The 23,163-nt window shown below is 42.0% G+C and overlaps 1 non-coding gene and 2 pseudogenes across 1 annotated transcript; 1 reads left to right on the top strand and 2 right to left on the bottom strand.

Annotated features, from left to right (window-relative positions):
• LOC125996148 (histone H4-like) overlaps positions 1-23,163 on the bottom strand; it is a 267,502-nt pseudogene that overhangs the window by 222,607 nt on the left and 21,732 nt on the right.
• Positions 19,635-19,705, top strand: TRNAG-GCC (transfer RNA glycine (anticodon GCC)). Its single transcript has one exon. It is a non-coding gene; the product is annotated as a tRNA-Gly (tRNA).
• LOC125995869 (voltage-dependent anion-selective channel protein 1-like) lies at positions 21,091-22,671 on the bottom strand (annotated as a pseudogene).

Raw genomic sequence — 23,163 nt, 5'->3', positions numbered from 1 at the left:
AGGGGTCTCTCCGGAAATCTCCTCTCAACCCCAGAATCAGGCAGCACCTTAATGATACTAAATCTGCCCGTGGCAACTCAAGTGAGTTATAAAACAGAGACTCATTTTGCAGCTCCCTTTTTATTTGTTGTTCAGAATGTTGGACGTTTTACTGCTTATAAATGGTAAAGGGCTGATTGCTATTATCTGAGGAAAGAGAGACAAATAGATCAATGCACTTTCTTTGCATACAATCAATCCTGGTTCAATCCCAAAACCATAAGTGGTCCCCCAAACTCACCCCAAGCATGGCCTGAAGTGACTCATGACAAAGAATCAGGAAGAGCCTCTAAGTTCACACACACACACACACACACACACACACACACACACACACACACACCATCTTGCTGTTTGTCTTACACACAGCCCACCCCAATTTGAAACTAGCACTATGTATAGGTCCTCTGAGAACTTGCCAGAGTGATCACTGAAAACACAGAGCCAGGAGTAAGCCTGGAGTACTGATGGATTGGCCTATATCTCCTGCAAAAACAACAAAAAGATGAAGACAAACACGTTTTTTTTTTTTCATCACAAAATGAAAAACACAGGTAAAATTTGTCTCCCAGAATGTGTTAGTATTAAAAATGGGCACAGAAACTATCCAAATGCACCCTGTGTCTCCTGGGTATAAAGGGCAATAGTGATAGGCAGCAACTGTCTCATTTCATGATTAGCATACTCAGAATTGACCCTGTGACTACAGATATGTACATATCTATACATGTATGAAGGAATTCAGATATGTGACTGTATATTTGTGTGTGAATGCATATCAGCTAAAAATGTGACGAAGTGGGCCCGGAGAGATAGCATGGAGGTAAGGGTTTTGACTTTCATGCAGAAGGATGGTGGTTCAAATCCTGGTATCCCATATGGTCCCCTATGCCTGCCAGGAGCATAGAGCCAGGAGTAACCCCTGAGTGTTGCCGGGTGTGACCCAAAAACCAAGGGAAAAAAGTGTGATGAAGTAATTGTGAGTACAAACTCAAGTTTTTAATTTTATATCTCAAATCAACCAAATAAATGAATTTGCAATCTGATGTAGTTTTTCTGTTGGCTATGTCATACATTCACTGTCTGCTTTGTCCTTTGTTATGACATCAGTCTTTGTGAGGATCACATTCTTGCATTTCTTTTTGTGTTTGTTTTTTGTTTTGTTTTGGGGTCACACCCGGCAGCACTCAAGGGCTACTCCTGGCTCTACACTCAGAAATCGCTCCTGATAGGCTTAGGGGACCATATGGGATGACAGGATTCGAACCCCAGTCCTTCTGATTGCAAGGCAAACGCCTTATCTCCATGCTATCTCTCCAGCCCCAACATTCTTGCATTTCTTTAAATAAACTAATGGCAAGACAGGTGCTCTACCACTAAGCTATATTCCACATAACTAGCAGCTAATTCCTTTGTTTCCCAAGGATATTTCTTGTTGGACCACATCCAGCTGTGCTTAGAGTTTATTCCTGATGCAAAATTCAGAGCTCACTCCTAGCACTGCTCAGAGAACCCATAAGTGGTGTCAGAGATTAAATCTAGGTGGGTTGTGTACAAGACAAGTACTTACTACTGGTACTCTCTTTACCTGAAGAATATTATTTTAAATAATGTGTCTGAACATATTTAAACATAATACAATGTTTTTAAAGTTATCCAATAGGTTCCCATGTTATTTAATCATATGCTACAATTTATCATTGATTATATTTTGATTGCTATGAAAAATAAGATTCATTATATTTTCTCTGTGACTTCTGGATCCTTGGTCAGGTTATTTCTGTTTTACAAGATTTTTAAAAAAAGAACAAAATAGTGGTTCAATATTAACTGTTAGCAAATTCATTTACAAAGAAGCTAAGTGGGGAAAAATATGGTATAAATTTTCTTCACTGACCTCCTCTGTTGTAGTTTAAATTCCTGAGTTTAATATTATGAGTTAATTAACATTCAAAAATCATAGCTCCCTGGAGCTAATTGTTCAATTTATGCTTGTCTTATTTAAAACTGTGATTATTACATTTATTTTAAGATTTTTCATTTCAGTAGATTCTACCTCTTCTTTAAAAAAGTTTTTTTTTTTTTACACTTTGGACAGGAAGCCCATTAGCAGGTTAAAAAATCTCTGGCCTCCTTATCAAATAGCTAGCATTAAGCTATAATTTTTCTTAATTAATTAATGAAGTGTTTGACTGGATTAAGCTTATTAAAGTAGAAGTCATTGAGTCTGTGAAGTGTTGGCATCATAATCTAAGTGCCCACAATTCAGCTATAGTATAAGGTTTTAAAAAAAAACACAGTGAGACAAAATAACATTAACAAACCAGACAACTGTGTCTGCAAGCTTACATCTCATTTCTTTATATGTGGCGGCACTGACTTACCAAACTTGATGGCAACCTCAAGCATGCCATGTGATGGTTCCTTCTCTCTCTGAGACTTCACTTGGAAGCCCAACAAGGATGACCAGAATAAAAATGAGGTCAAGAGAAAGATGGCATTTAGCAAATCTGAGAAAAATGAAAAATAAAAAGATCCAGAGGCAATGCAGCCCAATTATGCTGAATAGGGCTAGAGAAAAGAGAAAATGTTAAAGAACGCATGAGAATGTATCCTCCTCAGAACCCACACATCCACCCATCCTTCCCAGATGAAGCATGAGGGAAACTGGGGGTGTCTGAGATGGACCCTCTGGCAGGAAACGGAGCAGTCAAAGGATTCAGTGTGAAAAGGAAGAACATCTTATAGGTTTCAGTATTGATATAGCATCGCCCTATGGAATAAAACTTTATTTTTAAATTCCCTCAACTAATTACCACTAACAAGCATTCAAAACTGTGTTCTCCCTGAGGAAATATCTCTATTTCCAACATGCATGAGCACAAGCTCATTCACTTTATAGATTAGCCCAAGAGACAGCAGGACAACTGCTTCAATGGGTCTCATTGGGACCAGTAGCTTGTAACATGCACAACGCACATTGACCATTCTTATTATTCAATTTAGAAAAGGTTGTGTCAGGAACTATATGACTCTCTGTTTCTCTTTGTAATGTGTGTCCTCTACCAACTTGCTTAATGCAATTATTGGACTGCAAAGGGGTGTTATTTAAAGTCCTTTACCATCTTGTGAAATTAAGATGAATTTCTAGGCACTGGAGAGATGGTTCAATGAATTGGAGCAAATGCTTTCTTAGTATGGCCACAACTCAACTCCAGTAGAACAAGATGGCCATTAAATCTTCCCAGGTAGACTGGTTCATGCTGACAACTCTGGGACCTTCTTGGAATGGGGGGGGGGGGCACATAGCCCCCTTCCTACTTGGAGCCACAACAAGCCACAGCCACACCCTCTGACAGAAATGGCCCAGCTGCACACCTGAATTTATCAAACTGCCAAGCTACCCAATAGTTCTAGAATGTGTGGCCATATATGGCTGTAAAACATCTCAATATTATATAGTAGTTTATGCTAGTGGGATGCCAAGAAATCTCATAGAAAGTTCCATAGTGATCTCCCAAGCTAAGTGAGCCTGAAGAGGAGCACAAAAGACACAACTAGCACCAGCCACAGCTCAATAAATCCCTTGACAATGACTTTAGTACACCATCAATAGATAATGATTACAAATTGACACTTATTGATTTAAATTGTGATCATCCCATTTGCCTTTGTGTCGTATCAAGCAATAGGAAGTAAATCTGTGCCTGCAAGGAAGTAGGCTGGGGTTGTTGGTAGGAAACTGGGGACATCGGTGAAGGGAAGATCTCACTGATGGTGGAATTCGTGTTGGACCATTGTTATAGTATTATTTCTTTTAATTCTTATGATTATTTCATGCAACTGTTTCCTGAGAACTTCTAGCACAATCCCTAATACCCTGAGGTATCTTCTCCAAAATAAACAAAACAAAAAACAAATCAAGCAAAAAGAATAATCTCTTTAATGTCCATAATAATGCTAGTTTTCCATTTAAGACATATTGTGAGGAGTAAAACAGATTTTTTTAAAAGAGATACTGATTTTTACACTGGACTGGAGAAATATCTTGGTGGGTTGAGCATATACTTTGCATGTGGGAGATATGAGTTCAATCCAGGGCCCCACATGGTTCCCTGAACACAGACCCAGGAGTATCCCCAGAGCACCATTGGGTGTTTTGAAAATAATTAGTATTCAAATTTAAGATCTGTAGGAAAGAAGAACTTTGGAACAGGACAATGTTGGATTGTTAGCTTGAACCTGTTACTAAATTCTTCAGAAAATAACTTCTGTGGGATTAACTGGAAGCCATTCCACTTAGTATACGCCTTGATACTCATTGGTTAGAGACATCTTTGAATGTAGCTCCTTGGAATGGTGTTTAGACCACTTGTTCTCCATCCCAGGGTGTTGTCTGGTTCTTTCTCATAAAAAGCTCGGGTCTCAGGAAAATGTTCTCTTGCATATCCAGACTTCCCACTGAGCTTACTGTTCCTTAGGAGTAGAAGGCTTATGTGTTGGAACTCCTGAACCCATTTTACCCTCTTTAGTTTGTTTGGATTATTTCCTGCATGGATTTTGGTTTACAGACCCACATTTCTCCAGAGTCCTGGCTTTGGAACTTGAGGCCTGATTCTAACAAACTTCTTTGACAACACTGCTGAAACTGAAAATTTGCTTTCATAAACTGAATTTTAAAAATGGACAAATGTATTTATATTTATAAGCCAGTCAGCAATGTGTTAACTGCATACATATTAGTCCTATATTTTATCCTTATACTCTAATACCAAGAAAGTATTTGCATTATAATTTGAACCTTATTGCATAGGAATATGAAGTCTTTTGAAGAAACCAAAAATGTGAGCTAATTTAGGCACAAAAAATAAATTTCTTTTCTAGGCAAACACTGTGGTTTGCAATCCTATTCATATATATTACAAAGTGATATTCTCTTGGTAACTTTTAATTTAGTTTTTAATGTAATAAAAACAATATTGTAATATATAGAATCCAAATATTTCTTCTATAAATCGATAGACTTATGCTATACAAATGTTCAATTTTCTTATTTCAAGATAGCTTTGAGCATCATTGAATTCTATTACTATTTTCAAAGTTTGTCCAATGAGAGCAGGGGAATAGTTTTAGAAGAGCAGTCTTAGAATAAGTAAATTTATAGAATATCTAGGAAAAAATAAAATATGCATGATAAACACTTTCATGAATATAAATAATAATCAAAGTCATTCTGATATTGATAAACTAACAAAATTATTTAGAATGTTGTTAAATGCTGGGATAAATGCATCTTTTGAAAAAATGAATTGATGAAATCACCTATAATGACTTATAGTAGTGCGTATTAATTTTGGGGGAACACCATGTCACTGCATCACACTCGCCACCAGACCGCCAATATCTCTTCACCCCATCCCCAGGGTCTCTCTGGTCTTCCCACTTATGGTTCTGCCTCTAACTGGCATATAATGGAGAAATGTAGGCCTTTGATGCCTTCTGCCCAACGTGTCTCAGAGATCCTATCTCCTCACATTGGCACCGACAAAACTGTCCTTCTATGTGCCAGGCTATGGCCAGGCAATTTCTACTGAAGATCCATCAAGGCACAGAGCAAGCATTGACTAGAAGCCCTAGTGTGTTCCTTCTTGGTTGCCAGAAGTCACATACATTGGTGTCAGATGTCAAGGCTGCTTGGGGCCAGACAGGAGCAGCTGAACACAGCAGTGGGATCATCTAGGAGAGTGGACACAGGAGTCAGTGAATTATGACTAGACCATACACCAGGAGAGGAGTTTGGGTCTAGCCCATTTATTCACTCAAAAATGAAGGTTTTTATACGTTTACTTTAGCAAGTAATTCTGAGTTAGCAAGGAAGAAGGGGGTGATCAATAGTTTACATAGCAGGAAAACATACTTGTTTTCTATGAGGTATATCTAATTATGAAAACATTCTATGGAATTCATTGACCTCCTCCTTAATACAATGGTTACAATACTTATTGATCTTTTTCCAGAGACGTCACTTATTTTTGGCCTAAGATTCAACAATGCTCCAAATTCCCAAAATCTCATAAATATGCTGAAGCAGCAGGGTGTCTTGAATGTCCAGTTCCTCTTTTCCATGTGTGTGTGTGTGTGTGTGAGAGAGAGAGAGAGAGAGAGAGAGAGAGAGAGAGAGAGAGAGAGAGAGAGAGAGAGAGAGAGAGAGGTGGCTAATTTGGGCTTTGTTTTGATGTAAAGATTATCTTTAGAACCAAGTGGCCTTGGCCCAGGGCCAGATGCTCTGATTTTAACATCCTTCCTATACTAATTAGGAAGGCCTGGAATAACCAGGTCTTAGCACATGTGCTTGGTAACTAGAAAATAGTTTTTTTTGTTTCGTTTTTTTGTTTTTTTGGCCACACCCGTTTGATGCTCAGGGGTTACTCCTGGCTAAGCGCTCAGAAATTACCCCTGGCTTGGGGGGACCATATGGGACACCGGGGGATCGAACCGCGGTTCTTCCTTGGCTAGCGCTTGCAAGGCAGACACCTTACCTCTAACGCCACCTCACCGGTCCCAACTAGGAAATAGATTTGATTTACAGAAATCTTAGTGGACTTTTGAGGGACTCAGAGAAAAATCTTTAGGGTGCTAGTGGAACTATGTCTCAAATGAAAGGGCAAATTTTATACCACAACCTCTATCAAGTTTCCCATTACTCTGAGCTTCTCATGGCAAATGTGGGTACAGGCAACCGACCAAAGGCTTTTTGAACCTAATGCCATCCCTGAGCCATGGGCTTTAGGCTAGGGTTCCTTAGACAGAGGTTGTGACACTAGTGTTAGGGTTGATAGTTTGAGGATTTAAGAGAAGACAGTTTTCTCAGCTGGCAGAGCCATTTCTCATGGGCAACCTTAAAAAACTTAAAGTTGTATTGGTCAGAGAGCAAAGACAGAGAGGTCAAGGTCATTGCCAGGCATTTGGTCCAAGTTTGATCCCTGATAATCACAGGGTCTTGCAGATTTGATCTTCCACATTGCAGTGTGCATTTCTGCTTCACCCCGAAATTTTTTCTTAAGCACCCCTATGTTACTTGGGAATAGCCAGAAGCTTCTCAGGACAATGTGACCAATTAGACTGGGAGGGATGGAAGCCCAGGCCTGACTGATTTCAGATTCCATATTATCAAATACTCCTATATGAATTCTGATCTAAATGTTTTTAATAATGTGTCTGATGACTTAACCCAATACTGTCTACATTGTTGGCTAGTGTGGGATAAACCGGGACTGAGAATGGGGGTGGGATATGGGGAGAATGAGAGATGCGATATTCCAGCTATTTGAACTGATTCACTCAAACCAGGACTTTACTAAACAGGAGAAACCAATCTAATGCCAGGAACAGTGTCTACATCTGCCTCATAAATACACACTGAGAAAGAATTGAAATAGGTGAGGGAAGGAAGGAAGGAAGAAGGAAGGAAGGAGGGAAGGAAGGAAGGAAGGAAGGAAGGAAGGAAGGAAGGAAGAAAGAAAGAAAGAAAGAAAGAAAGAAAGAAAGAAAGAAAGAAAGAAAGAAAGAAAGAAAGAAAGAAAGAAAGAAAGAAAGAAAGAAAGAAAGAAAGAAAGAAAGAAAGAAAGAAAGAAAGAAAGAAAGAAAGAAAGAAAGAAAGAAAGAAAGAAAGAAAGAAGAAAGAGAGAGAGAGAGAGAAAGAAAGAAAGAAAGAAAGAAAGAAAGAAAGAAAGAAAGAAAGAAAGAAAGAAAGAAAGAAAGAAAGAAAGAAAGAAAGAAAGAAAGAAAGAAAGAAAGAAGAAAGGAGAGAGAGAGAGAGAGAGAGAGAGAGAGAGAGAGAGAGAGAGAGAGAGAGAGAGAGAGAGAGAGAGAAGGGACCAAAGAGACAGCACAGCGATAGGGCATTTGCCTTGCAAGCAGCCAACCCAGGACCACAATTGATTCAAATCCTGGCATCCCATATAGTCCCCTGTGCCTGCCAGGAGCGATTTTTGAGCAGATAACAATAGCACAGCGGTAGGGCCTTGCAAGCAGCTGACCCAGGACTGACTGCGGTTGGATCCCCAGTGTCCCATATGGTCTCCCAAAGCCAGGGGCAATTTCTGAGCACATAGCCAGGAGTGACCCCTGAGTGTCACTGGGTGTGCCCCCCCAAAAAAGAAAAGAAAGCAAAAGGCTAAGTGTGTGAAGATGAAAACCAATGATCCCTTTGAACTGTTTAAGTTCATTTTACAGGAAAAACCTTCTAAGATAAAGCTTCAGTTTATTAATATGTTTGTACCTCAATAATCCCAGTAGTTTATGCGTGTTGAGGAATGTGTTTCCAAAAGACAATAAATAATTATGACCAAGTGAATCTGTGCTATTCACTCAGGGTCATTTTCCCTTCCAGGGGACATCCAGCATGACAGGGATGAGTGAGAGCACTCCCGGGGCTCATCCATCAAGGCTTCCCAGACCAACCTTGGAGTTTTCTCTCTTTGTCATGTACCTTGTTTCCTATATCCTGACTGTCTTTGGCAACCTGGCCATCACCCTGGTGTCCTGGCTGGACCCCAACTTCCACACCCCCATATCCTTTCTTTTTATCAACCTTTCCATTCCTAGACCTCTGCTACTCCATCAACAGAGTCCCACAGATGCTGCAAAACATCCACAGTAGCCATGGCCAGCCCTTCATTTTCCCTGCCCTGGGTTCCACCATGTGTCTGCTGCTGACCGTCCTATCCTTGGGTCTCTTGATGGCTATCTACTACTCGGTCGTCATACACCATACTCAGTTCTGTCTGCAGTTGGCTATGGCCTCGTGGCCCAGCAACTTTGGCACGTCGGTGCTCCAGTCCACCTTGACCTTGGGGCTGCCCTATGTGGCCTCAGGGATCATTCCTTCTGCAAGATGCCAGCCCTGCTCAAGCTGTTTTGTGCCAACACTTCCAACCCTGAGTTATTCTTCATCAGTGTGCTCTTCCTCCTCTTGTCCTGGTGCACATCCTCCTGTCCTATGTGAGCATTGTACTAAGGATCAAGCAGGCCAAAGGTTGCAGGAAGGCAGTTGGCACCTGCTGGTGGTGTCACTGCCAACTACATGCACTGCACATGTATATCTACATGTACCTGCAACCCCCGTCCCTCATGTCCAGGGACCAGGGCAAGATGGTGTCCCTGTTCTATGGCATCATCATCCCCATTATCTACAACCTGAGAAACAAATATGTCAAGAGACCCTTTAAGAGGCTGGTTATAAGGATTCTCTTACTCCAGAAATAAAAACTGGGGCTCAGAGATAGCAGAGCAGGAAGGGTGTTTGTCCAACCTGTGGCTGACCTGAGTTTGATCTCTGGCATCTCATATTGTCCCCTGAGCCTGCTGGGAGTGATTCCTGAATTCAGAGCCAGGAGTAATCCCCAAGCACTGCTGGATGTGGCCCCAAAACAAAACAAAAATACAAATTTAGAAATAAAAAAGTAACAAAAATATGTTATTTTTACTCCATTTAAAAGCAGTTTGCTTCAGATTAAAATGAATTGTTTCTTGCCAATAATAATTTTAAAATGCAAAGAGAAATAAAAAAATGTTGTCTCAAAGTTGCTCACAAATCAATGGCTGAAGGTGTGACAATTCATAGGCCCACACATGCTCATTATGTCAGCACCTATTTTAGAGGCTTTGAGCTCCAGCCCTGGCTTCTTCAAGTGAATTTGGATAGGACACAAAGCAATAGACATTTTGTCTCTACCATGTCTGGGGTCACCTGAGAAAACTCCAAACACTGGGTACTAGATTCTGCACTTGAACTTCTGAGACTTTAAATATTAAGACTAGATCCTGTTGGAAATTATCCAGGCTACAGCCAGTGGCCTTTCTGAGGGGCTGTGCTTCCTCACAAAATGGTGGCATAGGATAATGATAATTAACATATGTAAAAGAATATCATGCAGCTGGAAACAGTGATGAAATCATGTAATTCTTATAGAAATAACTACACTGAGAACTACCATAATCATGTGAATGAATGAGGGAACTGGAAAGCCTGTCTAGAGTACAGGTGGGGTTGGGGTGGGGTGAGATGGAGGAAAATTTGGGACATTGGTGATGGGAATGTTGCACTGGTGAAGGGGGGTGTTCTTTATATGACTGAAACCTAATCACAATCATATTTGTAATCAAGATGTTTAAATAAATAAAAAAAGAAAAAAAGAAATTATGTAATTCACAACATGGATGATAGCCTCACTTATATATATGGCATATAAAATAAATGAAGGTTTATTTTAATAAATTTTAATAAATAAATAAATTATTATTATTTTAATAAATGAAGGGGTGAAGGTTTGAAAGGGCATGCCTAGGTCATCCCTGGCCCTAGAGTCTAAGGAGAAGGGCAAAAATTGAGGGGGGGGGGGAATAGATTGATGGGAAGCAATGGGAAGCAGGGTTCAAGGGGATTTGAGTTCATTGAGGGTGTAAAGGAACCAAATCGCTTTGTATCCAAACCAGAATCAACTGTGATCCAAACCTCAACAATCTAATGTAGGGGCTAGAGTTAACACAGTGTTAAGGCGTTTGCCTTGCACACGACTGACCCAGGATGGATGCGGGTTCGATTTCCAGCATCCTATATGGTCCCCCAAGCCTGCCAGGAGAGATTTTTTGAGAGCAGAGCCAGGAGTAACCCGGCGTGGCCCCCCCAAAACCAAAAACAAACATACAAACAAACAAAAACCACCAACAATCTAACCTAAAAATATGTTTGTCAGGACAAAGGCTGGGGGTCAGGGGCAGCAGCAGGGAATTGGGGAACCCTGGTGGGGGGGGAAGAAGACACTGGTGGGGGTTGGTGCTGGAAAATAAGATGCCTGAAACCCAGCTATGAATATCTGTGAATAACTTTAATATAAGGGGAGGGGACATGTGAGTATCTCTGGAGAGGAGAGGTGTCCCATCCCAACTTGAAAGTTAGGACCGGAGCATAGCACAGAGGTGGGGGGCTCAGCCTTGCAGGCTGCTGACCTGGGTTTGATCCTGGCATCCCATAGGGTCCCCTGAGCCTGCCAGGCTCAGGAGCGATTCCTGAGTGCAGAGCCAGGAGTAAACCCCAAGCAAGTGCCGGGTGTGTCCCCAAAACAAAAAGACAAAAATAACAAATCCAAATTGAGATTCCGATGATCCCAGAATGTGCTTGTAAGCCACTTGGCTCAGCACCCTCCATCCTGGCTTCATTTGTGTCTCTAGCAAAGGCCCATCCTTGGCAACCTGGAAGCTGCTACAGAGAGATTAAGAGGTGAGGGACCCGCAGTGTGAGCTGTTTGCCCTGGCTGCCATCACCCGGACCCTCTGCCCAAGTGATCTTTTTTTTTTTTTTTTATAAGATGCAATAAAATTTATTTATGAAAACAAGATGCAATTCTTTTTTTTTATTGTAAGAATTTATTCAAGAGACAAAATTGATTAACATAATGAGGTAAACTAACATAACATAATATAGTGACATAACATAACATATAATATAATTGATATAATAATAATACATGTAAGTCAAAGAAAGTTTCTGATTAAAAACATATTTTTTTCCATAATGGCTTACATATCTTTCACAGTAGTGTTTTAAGTACATATTAACATTGAATCAGGGGAATACCCATCACCAACTATGTCCTCCCCCCATTCCAGTTCCCTTTCTACAACCCATATACCCCACCATCACCCCCCGGGCTTCTAGAGTAGGTGGACCCCTCTTTGTCTAGCTTACTACTAGTGATCTCATATCTGTTTGGTCCTGGAACTCTCATTTCCCCTTCTATTTAGGAAGCAGAGCTAGAAAAATCAAGGTATGTGGTATTGTTTGAAGGCAAGAAAAGCAATAGAATGGGGTACAAAATAAGATCGAAAAGAAAAAAAAAGTCAAAAGTCAAATATGCTGAAAATGGGCTGAGTCTCTCTAGAGGCTTCCAACCTCAGTTTGAGAGAGGATGTGAAAAAGGTATTTGAAATACCACAGCAATACAGAAAAAATTATCGAATCAAATAACCGGTGAGCACTACAGCAATAAAGATAGGCACCACACAATAGTCTCGGTTCTGAAATCAACTCATGCTCAAATGCAAAAAGAAAGAGAAAGACAAGACAAAATAAAATAAAATAATATTGGAGACATCAACCGTAGCAAAGAGATGTCAGATTTGAAGAGGAGAGTAAAGGGCTGAGGGCAGGAGAGGAGTGCAGTCCTCAAACCAGAGGAGGGCAGGCCAAGGGGCTGTGCCCAAGGTTAGCAGAGGAGGCAACAAGACAGACAAGACACTTGACAGGACACATAACTGCTTCCTGCATACACTGGGGAAGTCATTGGGACTTAAAGCAAATGTCACCGAGGATACAACAAAAATGGCTGACAAACTTTATTGATCTCAGATACAAATCACAGTCCAGAAGGTTCATTGGGGCCAAAGATTCTGTGGCTTCATGTTGGTGTCATCATGTTGGTTGCTCTGTTTGTCATCTCAAAGAGTCTTAGATCTCTAGATCTTTCAATTCAATCCATACAACAAAGAGTAAGCATCTTTATTTCCTGTAGACTTGTCAGTATTCACCTGCTCTTTGTGCTCCTAATTTTATTTTTTTAATATGTTTTTTTGTTTGTTTGTTGTTTTTCCTCATCTTGGAGTTATATTCCAGTTTGTCTTTTCTTTTTTTTGGGGGGTGGGCAACATCTGGCAGTGCTCAGGGGTTACTCCCAGCCTTGTGCTCAGAAATGACTCCTGGCAGGCTCAGGGAACCATATGGGGTGCTGGGGATCAAATCCTGGCTGCATGCAAGGCAAACAAATGCCCTACCTACTGTGCTATCACTCGACCCCTCTTCTTATTTTTTTAACATAAATTTGACAGAATCTACATAATACTAGACATCCATTCAACAAAATGTCATTTTTGTTTTCTTCTTGACAGTGTGATGGCCAAACTCTGCCTGTAGTTCCTGTGTGTTGCTTTTTCTCTCTTTTTTCTTTTTTTTGTCCCCCAATTCACAATACAGACCAGGCAAAGGGCCTGTGTTGAGGTGTATATGGGTGTTGCAAATCAGCCCCTGCTGAGGTTGACTGATGGAGGGATGGAGGATAAGGCCTTTCTCCTCCAGCTTGGACCACGCATCTGTTACCCTGTTCAGCCAGCAGTTCTGAAGTGAATGCGGCGGGAAGAAAGCCAACAGGCAGTCAGGCTTCCGAAGAAAACAGCTCTTTATTCCGTGAAGAGGCTGAAGCCAAAAGGCCTAAGAATAGGCCTCAGAAAAAAGCCCCTCACCTTCCACAGACCCTTGCTTTTATGCCCCAGAATCAGGTACCACCCAATGATGGGATCAGATACCACCCAATGGTGGGAGCAGAATCAGGTACCACCCTAGGGTGGGAGCAGAATGCCAGGTCACACCCTAGGGTAGGGCACAATCACCGATCAGGGTAGGGTCAGTAACATAATAATCCCATAAAAATATTTACATATACAACATATAGAATGTATATGGGGTGCATTTACTATACCTCCTCTTTCTGCTAGAGGTGCAAGAGAGTGAAAAATGAAATCAACTCCATCTTTACTCCAAATGTGCCTTTGGCAAAAGATAAATTATCTAGAAGGACTTAAAGAGTAGGTGAGGGTCACCTGTTGTGAAGGATTCACATGTGTAAGTCTCTCTTACAAAGCTGCTATACTGGCCATCGGAGGCCAAAGTTAGCCAAGCCGGCTCTTCCTGTCCACCCACACCATGTGTTCTTCTTTCAGAGTAACCCCGCATCCTCCAGGCCCTGCCCTCTTCCTCTTCTGGCTTTAGAAAATCACCCTTCAGGAGGCCCCTGCAGCCATGTGGGTGAATGAGTTGCTCAACTTTTCTGAGGCTTTCTTTGTGTACAGTAAACGACACACAATGAAAAACTTCTCGTTTTCTCTTATCAATGTGTCCTATGTCTGGTTATTTCTGCAGCCTCAGAAGAAATCAGAAAGGAACACAGCAGGGGCTTAAATTGTGACAGGAGAGAACAGTGAAGACCACTGAAGCTTTCCCATAGGACTGGCACCATTTGCAGCATGTGTGTGTGTGTGTGTGTGTGTGTGTGTGTGTAGAGGGTTTTCTCTGGACAGTGGGTGGGCTGGGGAAACAGCTGCCCTGTGTACACAGCTACAACTCAAGTTTGAAGAAAGGGGATGGCTTAGAGCATTAGAAAGACCTTCCTGAGCTTAGAATTGAGTCAAGTGAATTATCACCTCTTGGGGTGACCAAGGAGGAGAGAGAACAGCAGTGGAATTCATCCAGGCTCCTCAGGGAACTATCTGGTGTTCTGGTGTAATATCGGCTTAACCTCCTCTTCCCTTCACCCAGAACTACTGTTGCCACTGCCTGTTACCTGTTAACTACTGCCCAGGGTCCTGCTTCAGACCCTATCACCTGGGGTTGGACTATCCCCACCCCCAAACTGGGGACCCCTCCAGAATCCCTCAACATACCTATGTCTTCTTTAAAAGGGTACATGGTAGAACCCAGTTCACAGGATTATTGTGAAGATCAAAAAAGAAAACACAAAGCTGGCCTGTGTCTCCACTGGAGTAGGAAGCTTTGGAGAAGTTGCCATTTGCATCTTTTCCACTTCTTGTCACAGTGCTCAGGAGCACACTGAAATAATTCCCAGCTGAGAGGGGCTCATCGGGGCTCACGGTTTTCTCTAGGAAATAGTGAGGCAGTCAACGGGCAGCCTGGTTTAACCAGCATGAGTCTCATCTTCATTGAAGCAAACGCAATGCTTTCTTATTTTTTAGAGCTAAATTTTAAACGTAGGTTCACCAAATAAGTTCTCATTTTAGGACCTGCACAAGTCATTTGCAGGCTACCAACCTTGTTCTCAAACCCTGCTCAATGCAATGCACTGGCCAATAAAAAAATATGTTTTTCTTCTTCATCATAAGCTCTAAGAAGTTCATAGAAACTTTGAGGCTGCAAGGCGTTTAGAGATTTGTGTAGTTAATAGCACAAAGGGAACGATCTATGTTCTCGGCCACGCAGATGGTTTCTAGGCCAGTATTCTGGGAACTGGAGACTCTGGTCTCTGCTGGTTTTCATGGCCTAGAGCATTTCCACTTGTCCCCCAAAATCTGCAGTTTCAGTGCCTCAGCCTGCTGAGAATTCTATGACTATGGCCTTGCTAGGGAAAAAAAAAAACAGTCAAAGACACATCCAAGATTTAAGAGAAAACCTCAACTTCCATCTGGCGAAGGTCCAGATTACTGGGGAGTCGAGTTTGCTTCATGTAACAGATTTCTTCAGGGTCTGCAGGTGTAGCCCTCCATCCAAGTTCTTGGGGTGTCTAGACCTCTTTCAGGGTGAGCATCTGGTTCCAAGATCCCAAGCCTCACAGTCTAAACACGAATGTTATCTTGGAGATTACCTTTGACATGTAAAGTTAGATTTGAAATCTAAAAAAAAAAAAAAAAAAAAATCACATTTTGGGGGGTGTGGAGCTGAAAAAAAATCACATTTTGGCAGGTCAAAGCATTTAAGCCTATAACTATGACCATTTATTACCTGTAGTATTGGTTACCAAACACTGAGTGGTACCAGGGCCCTTGAGAGGCTTAAAATCTGATTTTTTTTTTTTTTGCCAGAGATGTGAAAAATCCTGTGGGTTCAACCCCAACTCAGAAAATATTATTTAATATTTATTAAAACTCTTGATGTCAAACCATGTGGTTAAAGAGTGTTTCTGAGGCAAATGATTGCAGTGACAGGTGAAGTTTATTGCTGTGGCAAAGAACTGAAGGGCTGGCCATGATCTATCTGTTCTTCACTAGGGAAGACAAAGGGGCATTGGCTAAGCTGGTGGAGGCCATCAGGACCAACTACAATGACAGATATGACGAGATTCGTCGACACTGGGGCGGCAACATCCTGGGTCCAAAGTCGGTGGCACGCATCGCCAAGTTGGAAAAGGCAAAGGCTAAAGAACTCGCCACCAAACTGGGCTGAGCGGGCATTGCAGCAGCTCTCATGGGCCAGGTACCTGCCTGGCTGTTTGTACATAGACAATAAAGTGTCACTTCAGCCAGAAAAAAAAAAAAAAAAAAAAAACTCTTGATGTCTATGAAGACTTTTATGTAGTGTTTAGTGACATGCAGTATGATCTGGGGCACACTGCTTTAATATTAAAAAATTAAGTTGCTTAATAAAAATATTAAATGGTAGAAATGTAGTTTGTGAGAAGTAATCCTGTGTGTAACATCATCAAATAATTTTATTTCAAAAACATCTTTTGAACTTTTTTAAATAAAATGTCTTTGACTTTTCTAAAGAACTTGAAACTGGGGTGTGGGTGTAGAGGGATGTCCAGGAGTCAGGGTGTTTGATGGTCTTGTACCCTCCTGACCCCAGATGGTCAGTCCCGAGAACCAGGAGCACAGCTGATTGTTGCCCCCCACCCTAAAATTAAAAACCTGATTTGAAGAAGAAAAGCCTTCAATATGGACATGCTTTCGCATTATCTCTAGTGATGTTCCAATATTATGAGTTATTTTAACCAAATGCATATATATAAGTGGCTTATATATGAATATTAAACATGTATTAAATATAAATATTAATTTAATTTCTATCAAATCAATTTAATTAGATCTAATTCATTTATATTACATAAATAGAAATATTAAATTAAATATAGAGATATAAAAGCTCTAGATGTACATGTGCAATGAAAAGGTGAAATGATTAAACATCAGTGATTATAAGAGTACATTGTCTTTCATTTGCTCCATGATATACTTTTGGATTTTCCAATTTTCTACAGCCAAAATAATTTGAAAAAGAAGTAGATTTCTTTGCATGTGAGATCAGAGATCTGCCCTCCAATCTGAACACCTACTGGGTTTCTTCCACTTGATTTCCTCATAGCGCTGATCAAAATGGCCTCTAAGATAATTTTTAAAAAAATGATCTGTGACCAGAGCGATAATACAGTGGGCAAGGCGCATTTGCCTTGCCTGGCCAACTCTAGTTCAATCAGAAATAAGTCCTGAGTGTCTCAGGATGTGGCTTAAAAACAGTAACAGAGATTCTATGTCATTGATAAAATAATTTATATTTTGAAAAACTTCATATAGGTTTCGATTTTTAATTTTTAAAATATTTTGGGGCCTTCAATATGGCAACAGGATTTGAGTGTGCTATAGTTTGTTTAGGGGAGGCCACACCTGGCAATGCTCTAGGTTCGTTCTAGGTTTGAACCTATACTCCCTGTGTGCAGAGGCAGTGCTCTATCCATTGTACCACCTCTCTGGCCCCCCAAGTATTTATAGGAGGAATCTCCTGTACCTGGTTCCTAAGGTGACTAATAAGATTCTTGAAAATGAGGATGAGGATCTTTTCTGGGGAGGTTTGGGGTGCTTGGAAAGTGTATGCCGGCTTCAGTCTTACCGACCAGGAAATAATTTAGTTTTGTGGGTTAACCCCCCACTTTCAGAGCCTTTGAAGGATGGTTACCTGGTTTGACCCCTGCTGGAGAGAATCAGGGGGTCGGTCTCCTTCTCCAGATCAGATGCTGGGGGGTGGAGTGGTCCCCTTCTCTAGCCTCAGTTTCCCCGTGGAAGTTTCCATGCTTCCTCTGTGGTGTGCCAAGCGAACAGACTCATGTCCAGTTCTTTGCTCCCAGGGACTAGGGGTCAGTCACCCCTTCCAGGAAAACTTAGGGGAGGCCTCGAGTTGGGGAACCCTCATCCTCCCCACAGGGCATTCACATTTTCCTCCCAGCACAAAGTCTGGAAACAGAGCCGCATCCATGGGCCAACGGACACCCTAGAAGCATAACGGACACCCCAAAGCCCTAAAGGAAACCCCGGGGCCTTAAGGGTGTGCACAGGCATGGGCTAGGCCGCTGTGATCCACCCAGTTTGTCGCTGCCTCAACCAACACTGGAGGTGCCAACAGCTCTTGGCCTGGGATGGGTTGTAGGGTAACCGCTTTTTAGACCCCACTTTCTGCCTTACCACCCACCTCCTCCGCAGTGTGCATTGATGTCAGTCTCTCGCCTGCATTTGTGGGGTTGTCAGATATTTGTGGGGTGCACAAATACAGGTACCCAAAGTTTGGCTTTTACAAATCTTGTAGCCCAAGGGCAACTGGGGCCTGGAAATCTGCATAGTAAGATTGTGTGTGTGTATTGTGTGTGTGTGTGTGTGTGTGTGTGTGTGTGTGTGTGTGTGAGAGAGAGAGAGAGACAGAGACAGAGACAGAGACAGAGACAGAAGAGAATGAAAGAGAAAGGGAATGAAGAAAAGAAAGAAAATAAATGAAGAGATGGAAAGAAAGGTGAATAAATAGATATATAATAAATAAATAAATAAATAAATAAATGTCACTGGGGACATTGGTGGTGGGAAAAATGCCCTGGTGAAGGGTATTGGACATTGTATGACATTGCATGACTCAATCATGAACAATTTTGTCACTGTGGGAAAAAATAACAACTGTATTTGGAAAAAACTTGTAAATCACGGTGTTTAAATAAAGTAATTTTTGACCATCTAAAAAAGAAAGAGGTGACCAGGGATGCTCATCTTAGACCAAACCGGTGTGTGCATAGGCTGCTGGGATGTAGCCCGCCTCTTCCAGCACAATTGCTAAAAAACAGTAACAAAAGGACCAGACAGAGTCCTGGATGCCAGGCCTCCACCTGAAGTCCCAGCCTCTCCCCATATTTAATGGAATATTATATTAAACTGAAGTCTAAGTTCAGGACAAACCTGCCCAAGGCCTAGCTGGCACCCTGGACCAGTTAAGTGTGGATTCATTCAACTTAAATTCAATCAAGTTCCTGCAGATTCAAGAGAAACTTTCATCACTTCCTTAAGTAGCAACAAAAAATAAAAATAAATAAAAGAAAAATCCGGGGATATTTATTATCCAGATTTGGGGTCAAGACCCAAACTGACCTTTCTCCCAGAGAAGTCTCTTGCTGGAAAAACAGGGACTTTTTGCTCTTGGCCATGAGTCGCCCTGAACTCGTCCCTGTCCTTACCATGAGCCCCATCCACTGCTCAGGCAATACTCACATTCTCCCCCAATTTGGTTCTAGAACATTCCAGTTACATGACCTCATTCAACAAAGCTACTCTTACTAAATATAAAATAGTCTGGTGTAGAATTGCCAGATGATGGGTCTAGGCCCGGGGTTAGGCGGTGCATTTCCTCTTCACCCCGACCCTGATGGTTCCCCAGGTGTGTGACCTGCAGGATAAACTGCCTCTGTCCCCCCAAAACCCCCACAAACCCCCACCTTCTTTCCTGGCTATAAAAACCTTCCATGTTGTACTAGTGCCAGTGCACCTGCTAGGGCAGAGCCTCCCCTTGGCCCTGCCTCATCTCTGCAGCCTCCCGAGCTACCCAGGGGCTTGGGGCACAGTCTGGGAAGAAACTCGGGGTGGAGTTGGGGAAACCCCAAGGCTCAGCAGCGGCCTAGGAAAAGGAGAAGTTGCTAGGACGTGCTGGGCCGCAAGGGGGTGCTCGCCGCATTGCTCAGCCGGCGGGAAGGAACTTCTAGCGTCTGCAACAGCTCCTCCATATCGAGGCATTGGTGGTTCAGTGGTAGAATTCTCGCCTGCCACGCGGGAGGCCCGGGTTCGATTCCCGGCCAATGCAACGACTAAATATTTTTTCCTCCTTTCTCCTCTTAAGGTTTTAAAAACTGTTCCTTTCTTAATATATTATCTATTCCCAAATCGGATGTTTATCCTCTTAGTCTTCGTTTTTGATCCAACTCGAGCATTCGTTCCATGAACTTTAGTCTTAATTAAATTAATTCAATTACATTTAAGCGATTGGTTTCATTACATTTAATTAATGAAATCAATTAATTTCCTGCATCCTATGTGAAAGCGGCGAGGTTGACATGGGGTCCCGGAAACATCCCACCCCCATTTTAAAACGATTTTTTTTTTATTTTTACTTACATGTCTCTTAAAGAAATGATTGATATGCTTTCTGCCAGAAGTTGATAGGGTGGCCTGGTGGAAGCAAGCTGGATGTGTAACCTGAAGGCTAGTGGTTCTAGATTTCCTCCTAGATTCTTTCTTACTGCTGGTTTCATCCTTATTTTAAAAGAGACCAAAGGCCGGTCGGGGACACCAGGGGAACTATTTTACGCCAGGAAAAACGAATTATTTCACCATCCTTCTCTTTATCCCTCTTTTGCCAGAGTCTTAAGTGTCTGCTCTTTGGAGTTTAGCACAGTATATAAAAAAATAAAAAACATCTAATTGATCATCCATTTTCTCTCCCCTGGAACAGACAGATCTCTGTCAACATAGGTGTTTTTTTGTGATTTCTTTTTTGAGGCTTCAATATATTATTCAAGTTTTATTTTTAAGTGATGTTAATTATAGCATTTGAACAGGAGGATCTAATTCCACACATGGAAGACTCTACAATGTACCCATAAAATTGCTAAAAAAATAAAATAAAATAAAATAAAATAAACTGAGTGGTAAGAATACAACAGAAGTCCAATTTAGATCCCCAGGGCTGTCCCCATATGATTGTTGATTAGTCAGAGACGGTCCCAGCCTACAGCTCTCAGAAGCTATTTCATAGTCTGGCCCAAAGGTGAAAAAAAAAAAAAAAACTCAATGTGAGAAGAAAATAAGTCCTGAATTATTGGCTTCATCATATTCCTCTTCTCCACCCCAAAATGGCACAGAAGAAGCAGCTCCCACATCTAGTAACAACTTTTGGTGTAAAAAGAGATGATGAGCTGGGTGGACACAGGTCATGAAGATCTATCTTTAAAAAGTCCCTTTCAGATGAATTTGTACAGACCATTTAACGTCATTCAGATTGAACCTCTCCTCAATATGAATCTGAGGCTAGGAAATCAAGGTTTAATTCTCAGAAAATTACATTTTCACTCCTTTACTCAATGTGCAATTACAAAGGGCCTACATATTATCCGCTTCCACTTGCAGTCATTTCTAAATTTTTAAAAAGAGCCTGACATCTCTAGAGAGGCTGCCACATTCTGTCCCCAGTTGACTGCTGAAAGGATCTGTTTTTTGTTTTGTTTTGTTTTTTTGGAATTGGATTTTTCTGTACCTTTGAAAAGATAACACCTGAAAGCTGAATCATCTTGAACCTGAAGGCCTAATATGATATTTAGCAATACTTGCACCCCAGACATACAACATTAAGAGGCACTCTAAATTCTTAAGCTAGCTATGCTGCAAAATAGTTTAAAATTAAATGATTGTGCAGTATCCATTTATGCTTGAAATTCCAATCCTAAAACAAGCTTATGACCACCTGCGTTGATGACATTCTTGCCATCCAGCAGTGCTAAAACAGTGTCAGTTTGACACCTGGTCTGATTATATCCTAAAACAGGCTGGAATTGTTCACTTCAGCGAAGAATCAGGCATGGGGTCCATCTGATCCTTGGCTGCTATTCCAAAGCAAGGGTTACTGTTGCCTGCAGTCCATGCAAGGTTAATGGCAGTTCTCAAATTTCTTGGTCACCTTCTGGTAAACGGAGCCACCAAACCCTTTCCCATCATTTACATGCGTGTGAAGCTGGAACTCATCAGTCTTGTAGCTGACTTCAAAATTGCTCTGAGTCACAGGAGATCTGACAGTGTCAAAGTTCAAAGTTCATCTGGTAGCCAGCCAGCCAGATGGAAGGCCGAGCAATGTCAAAAAATCTACATCACAGCCCAGGTTGATGTGCTCCCGTTTGGATTCTGTCTTGGTTTTAGCATCCCACCCCGACTCCAGTGTTTGGAGAGAAGGAAGAATCAAAGGTCAGCTTCATACTACATGCAAGCTGGTCATGCACAATGTCAGTGCCTCGCCTGTTGTCCGTGTTACACTTCTTGGTCCCTCCGTGCTTGGTGTCCAGGCCTTCCTGTCACTTTACAGGTGGTCTCTGTGCTGGCTGAACCTGAGCTTGCAATTTCCAGCCCATTCTAGGATCTGGTTTTCAAATCAAGTTTTATTAAGCCAAATCCATAGCACCTGTGATTTTAGATGGTGAGAACCACTAGAAGCTGGTTCTCATTCCTCTGTTCACCCTTCTTCTACTCCCTCCGTTCTTCCTCCCTTTCCAACCAGAATTTTCCCCCTTTATTTCTCTCCCCTGGAGAAACTACCTTAAACCCTGCATGAAAGAGAGATTCAGTTTTCTCTCTAGGTGCAAACTGAACCCAATTGTGTTTCAAGTTGGAAGACTGAACTTTGAGGCTGTGATTTTGCGTTCTGGCCACAAGATGACACCAGAGGCCTGGAGTTGTCGCCAGCGTCCCGAAGCTCTTAAACCCAGGTCTGAGATGAAAATTTCATTCTTGCAAAGGAAGAAGAGGCATGAAAGCTGGCCCACGATCCTAGGCCAGGCCTGGCCAAAGGGCCACTCTCCACCTCTCAGGAGTCTTGCTCAGCTCTGCAGACAATCCCCGAGTCTTAAAGACGTGAACGCAGGAACTTCGTGAACGCCCCCAAACCTCGTTTTAGAGATGTAAACTATATAGTTATTTTCCTATTAATCATAATCAGACCTCCTCGCGCCCCTCACTGCGCTGCACAGGCCGGGACGCCACTGTCCCCTCTGAGGGCCCTGCCATGGAAAGTTAGTTGGGGGTGGGGGGGGACATGGGAATCTGTTGTGTATGTAAACATTTTATGGGATTATTCTGTTACTGACCCTACCCTGATTGGTGATTGTGCCCTACCCTAGGATGTGACCTGGCATTCTGCCCCCACCCTAGGGTGGTACCTGATTTTGCTTCCACCATTGGGTGGTATCTGAACCCACCATTGGGTGGTACCTGATTCTGGGGGATGAAAACAAGGGTCTGTGGAAGGCGAAAGGCTTTTTGCTGGAAATGAGGCTGAGGTTTTGAATATGAATATAAAGCTAATATTTCCACAAGCCTGACTGTCTGCGACCTGTTTACCCGCCCTTTCACCTCAGAATGGCCGGCTGAACAGGGTGGCAGACGCTGGAGGGGAAAGACCTCATCCTCCATCCCTCCATCAGTCAACCTCTTCAGGGGCTGACCTGCAACAGGAATCCTGGACATAAAAAAAAAGGATCCACTTGAATGGAATTGAAG

Source organism: Suncus etruscus, chromosome 18 (genome assembly GCF_024139225.1).
Source record: "Suncus etruscus isolate mSunEtr1 chromosome 18, mSunEtr1.pri.cur, whole genome shotgun sequence".
Taxonomy (NCBI): Eukaryota; Metazoa; Chordata; class Mammalia; order Eulipotyphla; family Soricidae; genus Suncus; species Suncus etruscus.
The sequence above is the reverse complement of the archived record's forward strand: the minus strand, read 5'-3'. Positions and strand labels throughout refer to the sequence as shown.